The sequence below is a fragment of the Chiloscyllium plagiosum genome, unplaced genomic scaffold (assembly GCF_037043375.1).
Source record: "Chiloscyllium plagiosum isolate Xiang-an unplaced genomic scaffold, Cpla_swu_hap1 HiC_scaffold_13, whole genome shotgun sequence".
Lineage (NCBI taxonomy): Eukaryota > Metazoa > Chordata > Chondrichthyes > Orectolobiformes > Hemiscylliidae > Chiloscyllium > Chiloscyllium plagiosum.
The window spans coordinates 24,472,572-24,487,313 of NW_028270151.1; the positions used below are offsets into that span (position 1 = coordinate 24,472,572).

At 43.7% G+C, this 14,742-nt stretch overlaps 1 protein-coding gene across 4 annotated transcripts in view; it reads right to left on the reverse strand.

Annotated features, from left to right (window-relative positions):
• The window catches only part of fndc3ba (fibronectin type III domain containing 3Ba), a 352,878-nt gene that overhangs the window by 56,020 nt on the left and 282,116 nt on the right, over positions 1-14,742 (reverse strand). The gene's annotated exons all lie outside the window — the stretch shown is intronic.

Below are 14,742 nucleotides of genomic sequence, written 5' to 3' on the forward strand. Positions count from 1 at the left end.
TCAATGAGTCAGTCCACTTGACTGCCTGTACCAAGGTCACAATGAGAGCATGTTGGACGATGGGTAGTTTTGTGGTAAAGTCACTGAACCAGTAGTCTCGAGATCCTACATAATGTTCTGGGGCCATAGGGTTGAAACCACCACAGCTGATGGTGCAATCTGAATTCAATTAAAATAAAGTCTGGAATTGATAACTTATCTAATGATGACCATGGAACATTGTTAATTTGTCACAAAGATTCATCTGGTTCACTGATATCCTCTTGGGATGGAAATCTGCCATCTTTAATTGCTCTGTCAATGCATGACCCCAGATCCATAGCAATATGATGAAATCTTAACTGCCCTCAGGAGGAGCCTGAGAGCCAATATGTTCAATGGAGACTCGGGATGGGCACGAATGGTATCTTGCCAATGATGCCCACATCCTACACAAAAAATTAAAAGTTGAGCCCCTCCTGCAAATCCAAGCCAAGCACTCCGTGGCACAATCATAGCATTTTATAGCATAGGGGCCCAGTGTGTATGTGGTCAGCTTTTTCTAAGGACTGGTCAATGAGGTCTATGTTCCTTTGGTCCTTGACCATTGTAACTTTCCAAAAGGAAACTGAAGGAGAAAGGTTTGCAGGACAATGAGTTCACCATGAAGACTTGACTTTCTCAAACTCGTCCCTCTCCCGATGACGTTTTGTTTGACTCACTCTCTCTATTCAGAGATCAGAGTCAAAGCGTGTGGCGCTGGAAAGGCACAGCAGCTCAGACAACATCCAAGGAGCTGGAGAGTCGACGTTTCAGGCATAAGCCCTTCATCAGGAATGTGATGAAGGGCTTATGCCTGAAACATCGACGCTCCTGCTCCTTGGATGCTGAGTGACCAGCTGTGCTTTTCCAACGCCACACTCTTCGACTCTGGTCTCCAGCATCTGCAGTCCTCACTTTCTGGTCCTCTGGTGCTATGGCGACTGTCACTTCACCTTCACTCAATTGTTGCCCTGCCACCTCAGATCACAACTCCTTGCTGGCTCCTTAGCCCATTATCCCTAAAGTTAATTGGGTTCAAACTCACCGGTCAAAACAACCAAGGGTTTTAGGGAGAGTGGATGTGATAGCAAAGATTTTCTGTGATTTTATTTGAGGAGTTCAATGTTATACCTCGATGTTAGTAACCATGATTTTAAGGCAAATGCACAAAACTCTCAGCTTAGTTGTTTCAAAACATCTTCTAAATTGGCAGAGATTCTCAAAGGCTCAGAGCCTAGAACATGATGGCAGTCACAAACTGTTCAAGCAAAACAGATGCAAATTAAGTAGCAGAGAACTGATGACATGTTGTTTGAATTTTTAAATTTCTGGATATTGCAGGAATATGCAATTCTGTTGGATGTTTGATGACCTTAAGCTGCCCTCACAACCAATGAAATTCTTTTTCGAAGTGAAGACACTGTCGTAATATGGGAAACACTGTAGCAAATGGGCACACAGCAAGCTCCTAAAAGCAATGTGATTATGGCCAGATCCTCTGTTTTAAGTCAAAATGATTGAGGGAGCAATATTCGAGCCATGAACACATGCAGCACAGAAACAGACCCTCCGGCCTAATGCGTTCATGCTGACCGGGTTTGCTAAACTGAACAAGTCCCATTTGCCTGCATTTGGCCCATATCCCTCTAAACCTATCTGTGTACCTGTCCAAATGTTTTTAAATGTTGCATTTGTACCCATATCTACCACTTCCTCTGGCAGCTCATTCCATATATGCACCACCCTCTGTGTGAAAAGGTTGCCCCTCAGGTCTCTTTTAAATAAAGAACAAAGAAAATTCACAGCCCAGGAACAGGCCTTTCGGCCCTCCAAACCTAGGCCGATCCAAATGTACTGTCTAAATCTATCACTCAATTCCTAAGCATCTGTATCCGTCTGATCCCCACCTGCTCATGCATCTGTCTGGGCGCATCTTAAATGAATCTACTGTGCCTGCCTCTACCACCTCTGCTGGCAACGCGTTCCAAATGCCCACCACCCTCTGTGTGAAGTACTTGCCGCGTGTATCCCCCTTAAACATTCCACCTCTGTCCTTGAAAGCATGACCTCTCGTTATTGAATCCTTCACACGAGGAAAAAGCTTGTCTCTATCCACCCTGTCTATACTCTTCATGATTTTGTAAACCTCAATCAGGTCCCCCCTCAATCTCCTTTTTTCTAATGAAAATAAACCTAACCTACTCAACCTCTCTTCATAGCTAGCACCTTCCATATCAGGCAACATCCTCGTAAACCTTCTTTGCACCCTCTCCAAAGTGTCCACATCCTTTTGGTAATGTGGCGACCAGAACTGTACACAGTATTCTAAATGCAGCCAAACCAATGTCTTGTACAATTTTAACATGACTTGCCAGCTCTTCTACTCAATACCCCGTCCGATGAAGGCAAGCATACCATATGCCTTCTTGACCACTCTATCCACCTGTGCAGCAACCTTCAGGGCACATTGGACCTGCACTCCCAGATCTCTCTGCCCATCAACTTTTCCCAAGGCTCTTCCATTTATTGTACAATTCACTCTAGAATTAGTCTTGCCAAAATGCATCACCTCACATTTGTCTGGATTGAAAGCCATCTGCCACTTTTCCACCCAACTCTCCAGTCTATCTATATCCTCCTGTATTCTCTGACAGTCCCTAATGCTTTCTGCCACTCCACCAATCTTTATGTCATCTGCAAACTTGCTAATCATACCAACAGTGCCCTCTTCCAGATCATTTATGTATATCACAAACAACAGTGGCCACAATACTGACCCCTGTGGAACACCACTGATCCCCTTTCTCCATTTTGAGAAACTCCTTTCAACTACTACTCTCTGTCTCCTGTTGCTCAACCAGTTCTTTATCCACCTAGCTAGAACATCCTGCACATCTTGTGACTTCACTTTCTCCATTAGTCTACAATGGGGAACCTTATCAAACGCCTTACTAAAGTCCATGTATATGACATCAACAGCCCTTCCTTCATCTATCAACTTGGTCACTTCCTCGAAGAACTCTATTAAGTTGATAAGGCACGATCTCCCCCGCACAAAACCATGTTGCCCATCACCAATAAGCTCATTCCTTTCCAAGTATAAATAGATCCTATCTCTCAGTATCCTCTCCAGCAACTTGCCCATCACTGTCATCAGGCTCACTGGTCTGTAATAACCTGGAATATCCCTACTACCTTTCTTGTACAGGGAGACAACATAAGCAACCTTCCAGTCCTCCGGCACCTCACCTGTATTTAAGGATGCCACAAAGATATCTGTCAGGGTCCCAGCTATTTCCTCTCTCGCCTCCCTCAGGAACCTGTGATAAATTCCATCCGGTCTTGGGGATTTGTCCACCTTAATAACCTCTAGCCTACCCAACACATCTTCCCTACTTATGCCAACATGATCCAGACTAATCAAACTTCTATCTCTAATCTCAAGATTCATCACGTTCCTCTCCTCAGTGAACACTAATGCAAAGTAATCATTCAGAATCGACACACAGCCTTCCTTCATTATCTTTTAGTGGACCAATCCTTTCTCTAGTTACCCACTTGCTTCTTATATAAGAATAAAATGCTTTGGGATTTTCCTTAATTCTGCTTGCTAAAGCTATTTCATGACCCTTTTAGCCCACTTGATTCCTTGTTTAAGACTTGTCCTACTCTTCCGATATTCCTCCAGGGTCCGTTCTGTTCTCAGCTGCCTAGACCTTATGTACGCTTCCCTTTTCCTCTTGGCTAGTTATACAATTCCTACTGTCATCCACGGTTCATGAATCTTGCCCTTCCTATCCTTTGCCTTCAATGGGACATGTGTTGCTGGAAAAGCACAGCAGGTCAGGCAGCATCCAAGGAGCAGGAGAATCGACATTTCGGGCATGAGCCCTTCTTCAGGAATCATTCCTGAAGAAGGGCTCATGGCCGAAACGTCGATTCTCCTGCTCCTTGGATGCTGCCTGACCTGCTGCGCTTTTCCAGCAACTCATTTTCAGCTCTGATCTCCAGCATCTGCAGTCCTCACTTTCTCTTCAATGGGACATGCCTATCCTGCACTACCGTTAACCTACCTTTGAAAGCCTCTCACATCTCAAATGTGGACTTCCGTTCAAATAGCTGTGTCCAATCCACATTTCCCAGCTCCTGCCTAATTTTGATATAATTGGCCTTGGCCCAGTTTAGTACCCTTCCCTTAGGACCACTCTCTTCTTTATCTATGAGTATTGTAATGCACACAATGTGTCAGCCTCAGTTATGATCTTGAGTATACGGAATCTGAACTAAGGGAGCTGGGAATGCTGTGTAAGTAAGAGTGAACACCAACAGTTCCAAGGACTGGAAATGAAGGATGATGAGAGGATTCTTCAGAGGACCAATGATAAATTCAAAGCAGCAAGAAAGGGCATCTGCCTTTTGTTTTCCTTCTCGAGTAGAGAACTCTGAATTGTAAAGGTATATAGATAACTTCTGTGGACATTTCCAGGTATAAAAGTGAATTTAAATGTTAAGAAACATAAAAATGGATTGTATAATTCCTCCAGGTAGGTTAAAAGGAAAAGATTAGTAAAGCCGAAGACAGACAGGAGAATTTAAAATAGGAAATTCGGAAATGACAGAGAAGCTACCTAAGTATTTTTTGTTTATCTGTCTGTCTTCTCAGAGAGAGATAAGAAGTCAAGAGTTTGGTGCTGGAAAAGCACAGCAGGTCAGGCAGCATTCGAGGAGCAGGAGAGTCGATGTTTCGGGCAAAAGCTCTTCATCAGGGATGAGGCTGGCAGATAAGAAGCCTAGTTGAAATAATTTGAGATCCGAAGATCAAGTGAGAGCATGGAAGTGAAAGGTATTACTCTTTCGTAGAAATAAAAGTATTGGAGAAGTTAATGGGGCTGAAAATTGACAAATTCCCTTCTTCCCAGAGATCTTCACTCTAGAGTATTGAAAGAGATGACTGCAGAGCTGGTGGATGCAATAATGATCAACTTTCAAGATTTGATTAACTCTGCAATGATACCTGCAGATTAGAAAGTTGCAAATGTCATCCCTCTGTGTAACAAAAGAGAGAAGAGTGAAAACAGGGAACTGCAAAGTGGCAAACTGATTGTTGAACGACTGGCTGTTTTTATGAGGATAATTTAGTCAGGCTGGGCTTGTTTGCACTGGGGCTTAGCAGAGTGAGGGTTGATTTGATTGTCTTGACAAGATGAACATGGAAAGGATACTTCCTGTATGGCTGAGTCCAGAACTAAGTGTGTTACAGCCCACTTGGGAAAGTGCACTGATTCTCAAAGCCCTACTGCTCTCAAGGTCCCCACAAGGCTGATCGAGTCACAAACAGTAAATTAATACACACAGCTCCCCAGTTTACCTGTCTGGTTGGAATCAGGTTAACAGAAAATGGTCTCCAAGTTCCTGCACTAACAATAACAACTGTTTATTGAAAATAAATAATTCTAATGACAAGAAAACAGCTAACAATTGTCAACATACAGGTTGACCAATTAAAACCCTCACCTTTTTTAAAAATCCTTACACACACATACAGACAGGCACAGACAAACAAACAGAATTGCGTGATGGGTGGAGGGACAAAGTCTGGAAAAGCACCAGCCCAAAGGTTTTGTTGAGATGGTCCACTTGCTTCTGTTCAGTTCTTTGATCTCTTTTCTCCAGATTCTTTCACTTCTTCGCAGGAGGCAAAGTGTGATTAGATTAGATGACTTACAGTGTGGAAACAGGCCCTTCGGCCCAACAAGTCCACACTGACTCTCCGAAGAGCAACCCACCCAGACCCATTCCCCTACATTTACCCCTCACCTAACATTACGGGCAATTTAGCATGGCCAATTCACCTAACCTGCACATTTTTGGACTGTGGGAGGAAACCGGAGCACCCGGAGGAAACCCACACAGACACGGCGAGAATGTGCAAACTCCACACAGACAGTTGCCCGAGGTGGGAATTGAAACTGGGTCCCTGGCGCTGTTAGGTAGCAGTGCTAACCACTGAGCCACCATGCCACCCCATTGTGATTGGTACACTAATTACAAAGTCGCTTCATTACTGATTCAAAGGCGACAGTTTGCAGCAACTGGTGGGAGGAAAGAAGCTGGCATGTTTCAGGCACTGTTACTGCAGAGAGACAGAGACACACACAGAACCTCCTCTTCCAACAATCCAGCAGCTCCTCCCTCTTTACCATAACTCCCAAGCTGTTTACAAACCAGGAGCCAATCACAGCTCCTGTCAGGCTGATGTCCTTTGGCAATCATGAATGGTTAGAACCGCACAGATCAATCAGCGACATCTTGTGGCTGATGTCAGTCTGCACACACAATCCAGAGCTGCGCCACCTTATTCTCACCTGCCTGACTGTTTGTAAAGCAGCAAGAACCCTACCTCCTGACTCCCCACAGCTTTTTCACAGCCTTCAAGACTCTAGTCAAGAGTGCGATGGAATACTACCCATTTCTGTGGGCGACTGCAGTTCTGACACTCAAGACGCTTGATGCTATAAAGAGCAAACAAGGCGGGCTGTTTGGTACCAGATCCACAAATATTCATTCCCTTCACCATTGATCCTCAGTAGCAGCAGTTTGTACCATCTACAAGACACAGTGCAGACATTCACTCAGATAGTACCTTCCAAACCCATGACCACTTTCATCATTAGAAAGTCAAGGGCTGTGGATACATTGGAAAACCAAGCTCCCCTCTCAGCCACTCATTATCCTGACTTGGAAATACTTTACTGTTCCTTCAGTGTCAAATAAAACAAAGAACTGCGGATGCCGGAAATCTGAAACAGAACAGAAATTGCAGAATCTGTGGACGGAAAACAGAGTTAACATTTCGAGTCCATGATCCTTCTTCAGAATGGAATTTCTCCAGCAAATTCTGTTTTTGTTTCTTCAGTGTCGCTGTCTCAAATCCTGGGATACAGTGGCATTGTAGCATCTACCTATAGCACATGGACTGTAGCAGTTAAAGAAAGCAGCTCACCTTCTCAAGGGTAGTTATGGATGTGTGACAAATGATAGCCCAGCCAGTGACACCCTTGAATGCCTTGAATGAATTTTTTTAAAAAGTGGAAATATAATTCACATTGAATTGGAGAAACTTGTTTTCTGAAGTGCAGCAAATCCTTCCTCAGTCCTTGGTTTTAAATAAAGTCCATTCTTCACTTTTATCCACAATCAAACTGATGAAAAATACAAAGATACATGAAGAGTCATTTGGACTCAAAACGTTAGCTTGCACTCTCTCCACGGATGCTGCCTGACCCGCTGTGATTTCAAAATGATATAGTCTTATCAGGAGGCACTGTTGTAAAACTAGGGGTCATCCTTTTAATAACAAAGATGAGGAGGACTTTCTCCCCCTCAGAGGATTGTGCAAAGGATTCTGTAACTACGTGCCTCAGAAATTGAGGGAGTTGTGGTGACTGAATACTTTTAAGGTGGAAGTGGATAGATGGCTGTGGAGAGTGTGGTGTTGGAAAAGCACAGCAGGTTAGGCAGCATCCAAAGAGCAGGAAAATCAATGTTTCGGGCAAAAGCCCTTCATCAGGAATGAGGCTGGGAGCCTTGGGGGGATGGAGAGGTAAATGAAGGACTTTTGCCCAAAACATTGATTTTCCTGCTCTTCAGATGCTGCCTGACCTGCTGTGTTTTTCCAGCATCACCCACTCAACTCTAATCTCCAGCATCTGCAGTCCTCACTTGTGCCTAGTGAATAGATTGTTGTTTGGCAGGAATTCAAGGGTTATCAGGAGGATCGGGAGGAATATGGAATAGATCAGAGAGATCAGACGTGATCTTATTAAACAATGGAGCCAGCCTGATGGACTGAATGGTCTACATTTACCACTGCTTTATAAGTTGGTATGGTTCATATGTCCTTGGTAAGGTAAATACTATAATCTGTTATAAAGTTTGTGATTATGGGATACTTAGAAATGATTGCACAATGTCAACATAGACTTATGAAGGGAATATCATAACAGAGTTTTGAAGATGTGTTTTTTAAGGATGTTATAGCAGAGTTAATAAGGGAGTATCAGTGGATGTGACTTATTTAGTGTTTCAGAAGGCTTTTGATATAGTCCCACATAGGAGGTTACTAAACAAAATTAAGGTGTAGAGGATTGCAGCTGATATACTATTATGGATTGGATAGCAGGTGGAAAGCAAAGAGTAGCAATAAATGGATCATTCTCTCATCATTGGTAGGCTCTATCTGTTGGGGTACTTTAAAGATCAGTGCATTAGAATGTGGAAATTGTAATATTTTCAAGTTTGCAGATGATACAAAAGTTGGTGGGAATGCGAGTTATGTGGAAGATACAAAGAGGCTTGAAGGGAATTTAGACAGAGTGAGTGATCAATGATCAAAGCGATCTGCGTATTTTCAGCTAAAAATAGGAAGGAAATTGGGTTAATAACTTTAGGATGATCACCTAATTTTACTTCACACTAATTTAGTTAATGATGCAACCAAATAGATTCTGCTTGCATCTGGCACCAACAGCCAAATACAACAGCATTCTCTGAGCAATGCCCAGATTTATCATTCACTGAAAATCTGTTGGGTGATTAACAATAATTACTTTCCCGTTGTGCGTGGACTGCAAAATCACGTGTTGCACAATACTAACGTCAACAGAATGAAATGGAGACTGAAGCTTTAAGGAGAGTTGGAGGGCTGATGGCTGCTTGCTGATGCTGTTAATTACAGTCAAAGTGAAACAGAAGCTGTAGTGGTTGCTGTTGAGACCCTCCAAACTGCTGCTCGGAACTGCCTGTCACTCATGGAAACACAGAGTAGCTCCACAACAGGAGACCTTCTGGCTCACCATGTCCATAACGCTCTTTGAAGGAGTAACTTATGTAATGTCTTTCCCCTGTCTGCTTCCTCTTTGGATGGTGATCTCTTGAAAGCTTCAAATAAACCCTTCTCCACTATGCACTCAGGCAGAATACTCCAGATCCTAACCCCTATCCACATGAAAAAGATCTTCCTGGTGCTGCTTTTGCGAATTACCACAGATCTGTATCCATTGATTCATGATCTATCCAACAATGGGAACATTCTCCCCACCCACTCTGTGCAAATCCTTGGTGATTTGAAGATCTAGATCAATTCTCCTCTTAGTCTTCTCTGGTCCAAAGGAAGCAATCCCCACTTCCTCAGTCAACTACATAACTGCAGTAATGTTCTTATGAAACTTTGTGCCCTTCACTCTATCATTTGGAAACAAGGATGAAGTGGGGAACTTTTCAGAAGTAACTTGCATTTTTGTGACATCTTTCAGTGCTGCACACATTGGCACCAAGGCAATGTATAGTCACTCCCACAATAAATGTAGGAGAATGCAGCGCTTGTTGACACCAACAACTGTGGGCAACAACTCATGGGGCATTCATTCAGCAATGTACAGTTCCAACCACTGACACCACCATGTGAACTTTAAACTGGACTCCAGTCAAGAGGGTGCAGGGGAGGGTGAAACAGGATTTAGAAGTTGGGGGTGCGGGGTGGAGGAGGGTGCAGTAAGAAGAGCCCTGGAGCCAGGAAGCCCTCCCCACAATTCTGGGCAGGCCATTGGATGAAACATCCAGGAACCCTTCCAATCAGATTTGACAATTCTATCTGTGCATTCTACACCGTCTCGTCAATCATGACCACGTCAGTAACAGCAGAGGGTAGACACCTTCTCATTGTAAAGCTGACAAAGAGCATCTTCTCGAGGGCAATCCTCCATCTCACACTCTCAGCCCATTCAGTCCCTATCAAGGAGTTGTCTGATTTCTGATACATGCGTGTGTCAATTTAAATGGATCAACAAAGCTGTTAGGACCTCAAAGGCCAATATTTGCCCCTCAGCTAGCAACATTGAAATGAATGACCAAATTGTTCATCTCACTGCTGTTCACAGGAACCTGCTGTGCACTACCACAAGAATACATTCGTCATTGGATGCAAAGCATTTTGGTCCACCTGAGTTGGCAACAGGTGCTAACGAAATGCAAGTTGTTTTTTTCTCTCTGTATGTATGACCTGGGCTTAATTGGATTCCATGAATCTCCAGCCACCAGCACTCTTGCCAAATGCTGCAACCAATCCAAGTACTTAAATAGGTTGTCCTGAAGTAATTACTTATGGGAGGATACATTAATGTGGTTTCATGGGAGAAAATGGCCCATGTCTTAAACTAATTTCTTTAAGTGTAATACAGATGTGAATGCTACTGTTTTACTGCCTCTAGCTCACAGACAGTTTAATTTATTTTCTCTAATAATCAGACATCAAACCTATTGCAGCAATGAACTCAGGATGACTTCTAGTGCAGACTTGGCAAAGTCACCAGGAACAATGTTAACCCTCGAGGGTGAGGACAACAGGAATCTGTCCAGCCCTGGTCGAACTTTATATGTTTCAACAAATAATTCTGAGAACCAGGCCCAGTCAAACTCAGTCCAAAGAGGTGCAGGCTAGATGGACTGGCCATGCTAAATTCCCCACAGTGTCCAGTGTGCAGGCTAGGTGGGATAGCCATGGGAAATGCAGGGTTACAGCGATAGGATATGGGGTGGGTCCGGGTGTGATGCTCTTCAGAGGACTGAATGGCCTGCTTCCACGCTGTAATGATTCTATGTTTCTATTCTATGATTTTATGATCTCTCCTCAAATGACAATTCTGCCATCCCTGATATCTGCAGTGTGAACCTCCCCTGCACTCCATCTACAGCAGGTCAATCCTTTCTTAAGAAGGGAGGCCAATGCTGTGCTCCAGGGGTGGTCTCATCAGGACCTTGTTTAACTGCAGTGGCAGCACATCACCGAGCTGGCTATTCTGTGAAAGGTTCTATAAGTTTGCATTGAGAAGTTGGATGGATCATTTATGAAAGAAACAGGATTTTGTATGTTGGCTACTGCTCTTTCCCGTGTTGTTAAAAAGGAAGTCCTCCAGTGTGAAAGCTCCAGAGTTTAACAACATGAGTCATCAGCTCCTAACTTGAAGTTTCTAAAAGCATAATTTCTACTAATATGATATAAGAATTACAGGTGAATATGAGAGTGAGATAAAGTGAAAGAATAATTACAGTGACTGTCAACAGGACGTGCTCATTAGTGTTTTGAGTAATGTCAGGAACACTGATTCGACCCTGAGGGACTGTAATGTTTATGCACCTGAACAAAATAATGCTCTAATTCTTGCTATTAATTTAAATGACCATCCAAATTCCCAGTCCTAGGTTTATAACTAACTTCTTTGTAACTTCAATCAAATTTGATATCGTATTCTTTATCTGTTCCAACAGTACCTTGCTCTCTCCAGCTTGCCCTTTGATTTTAGCTTTGTCTCCCATGAGTCTGATTTAGAGGCTGTGGGTTGGAGTCCAACTCCTGAGAGTGGAGGCTCCCCATGCAATCCTCATTCCTGATGAAGGGTTTTTGCCCAAAACACCGATTCTCCTTCTCCTTGGATGCTGCCGTGCTTTTCCAGCACCACACTCTTGACGCAGTCCACCTGGGTGCAGAACTGGTAGAGTGCTGCACTGTTGGAGGTGTTTCCTCTTGAAAACCAAGGCCCTCCTGTATGCGTGTAAGAAGGATCCCTTTGTAGGACGATCGTGTGAGCTCTCCCTGTCCCTCAATCAAAATGGCTGGAAAATCAGACAGTCTGGTCATTGGCACAAGGCTGCTTGTGGGATCTTGCTTTGTGCAAACTGACTGCTGTGTTTCCTTCACTAAAAACAGTGGCTATACTTCAAATTGTCTCAATCGGGTAAAGAACTTTGGAACATCCTGAATTTGTGAAAAGCGCTATATGATTTAGGCTGCCTGGTTTCACTGGAGCAAGACTTACTGAAAATTTGCTTCCATTGATGGGCAGTTCCAGTCTTCAGAGATGCTTTACAACCTAACTCAAAAACACTTCTTATATCCATGAGCTGCAATGCTGAATGGCTGTAGGCTGTTTGGCCATAGCAGGCATCATCATCATCAGAGACAAATATCCTGGGCACAGGTTCCTTGAGAAAGGGTCACCAGACCCAAAACGTTAACTCTGATTTCTCTTCACAGATGTTACCAGGCCTGCTGAGCTTTTCTAGAAACTTCTGTTTTCGTTTCTGATTTACAGCATCTGCAGTACTTTCCGTCTTTATTTAAGATTAAGAGGTGACCTGATTCTGGTGTCAAACTTAAGAACAATTTTGACAGGGTAAAGAAGGATATTCTGTTTCCACTGGTTGGCATGTCAGTAACTAGGGTCACAATTTCAAGACGTATCAGCAAGAGAGCAATGAGTAAGGGGAGAAGAAACTTCTTTATTTTGAATGTACTCCCTGGGAGACTGATGGAGGTAGACTCCATAGGTTTCGAAAGAGAGCTGGATATATATTTGAAAGCGATGCATTGAGAGAGCTACAGAGATTGGGCTGGAGAATGGAACTAGCTGGTGGCTCTTTTGAGGGCTGGTAAAGACACAAGGGGTCAAATGGCCTCTTCTGTCCTGTAAAACTTCTATGATTTTAAAACAACTTACATTTATAGAGCACCTTTTAATGACTTTGCAAGAGGGTGACAGGGGAAATGGAAAGACACTGGTCCAACAATATCTTTAAAAAGGAATTGGATTTCTTTTTATCCATTCAGGGAATACGAGCGTCAATAGCCTGGTGAGCATTTACTCTCCAGACCCGGCTGGAGCCCTTGAGCTGGCTTCTCTAATTGCTGTAGTCATGGTGGTGTAGGGACTCTCACCTTGCAGTGTCGGAGGCAGTTCCAGAATTTTGACCCAGCGACACTGAAGGAACGGCAACATATTTCCAAGTCAGGATAGCGAGAGACTTCGAGGAGAACTTGCATCTGCTGCCCTTGTCCTTCAAGATGGCAGTGGGTGTGGGTTTGGAAAGTGCTCACTTAGGATTTCTGTTGTGTTTCTTGTGGATAGTACACTGTTGCTTCTCTGAAACGGGTGCACAGATCAATCAGAATTGGTAATGGAATGTTCACCTTGTGAGGTCTGGAATAGTAATGGCTGGAGGTGATGCTCCAGGTTAAGGAAAGCTTTGTTTAATCCCATCACAAGTAATCGGGTTCGGTTCTGGGCATCGCATTCAGAGGAGATTTACTAGGATGTTGTCTGGTATGGAGGGAAGGTCTACGAGAAAAAGCTGAGGGACCTGAGGCTGTTCTCGTTAGAGAGAAGAAGGTTGAGAGGTGACTTAATTGAGACATATAAGATAATCAGAGGGTTAGATAGGGTGGACAGTGAGAGCCTTTTTTCTCGGATGATAATGGAGAGCACAAGGGAACATAGCTTTAAATTGAGGGGTGATAGATATAGGACAGATGTCAGAGGTAATTTCTTTACTCAGAGAGTAGTAGGGGCGTGGAATGCACTGCCTGCAACAGTAGTAGACTCGTCAATTTTAAGGGCTTTTAAATAGTCATTGGATAGGCATGTGGACGAGAATGGAATAGCGTAGGTTAGATGGGCTTCAGATTGATTTCACAGATCGGTGCAAAATCGAGGGCCGAAGGGCCTAAACTGCGCGATAATGTTCTATGTTCTATAAAGGAGATAGTGGCCTTGGGGGCGCTGCTGAGGAGATTCACCAGAATACAATCAGATCTTCAATGGTTATATTCTGATGTTGGATTACATTGTTGATGCTTGTGCACTTTTTGAAGACAGAAGATTGAGAAGTGGTGTTTAAAATGATGATGGACCAGCTAGAGGCAGAGTATAAGGCAAGAACATTGAAAAGCTGTTTGGGGGCAGATGTTCGCAGATAAAGGGATGGCTGGAAAATGGAAGCCTTCAAAAATGAAGTAACGAGAGTCCAGAGCCAGTATATTCCTGTTCAGGTGTAAAGCTAGGCTGTTAGGTGCAGGAAATGCGGGATGACTAGAGAAATTAAGGTTTTGGTGAAGAAGGAAGCATATATCAGGAATGGACAGGAGAGACCGAGTGAATCCTCAGAAGAGTATAAAGGCAGTAAGCAGTCAGGATGGTTAAAAAGGGGACATGAGATAGCTTTGGCAGATAGGGTTAAGGAGAGAATAGGATACCTCAAAGATCAGTAAGGCAACCGATGTGTGGAACTGCAGGCAATGGAGGAGATACTAAATGAGTATTTTGCATCAATGTTTACTGTGGAGAAGGACAGGGAAAACACAGGATGAGGGGAAATAGGTGGTAGTATCTTGAAAAGCCCAGCCAGTCAGGCAGCATCCGAGGAGCAGGAGAATCGACGTTTCGGGTATCAGCTCAACATCAGGAATGAGGCTTATGCTCAAAACATCAATTCTCCTGCTCCTCAGATACTGCCTGACCGGCTGAGCTTTTCCACTCTCAACTCTGATCTCCAGCTTCTGCAGTCCTTACTTTCTGCACAACTTGAAAAATGTCCATATTACAGAGGAGGAAGTGCTGGATGTCTTGAAACGCATCAAGATGGATAAATCCCCAGGACCTGATCAGGTATCTAGCTTCTGTGGGAAGCTAGGGAATTGATTGCTGGGCCTCTTGCTGAGATATTTGTATCATCGATAGTCACAGGTGAGGTGCCGAAGACTGGAGGTTGGCTAATGTGGTGCCACTGTTTAAGAAGGGTGGTAAGGACAAGCCAGGGAACTATAGACCAGTGAGCCTGATCTCGGTGGTGGGCAAGTTGTTGGAGGGAATCCTGAGGGACAGGATGTAC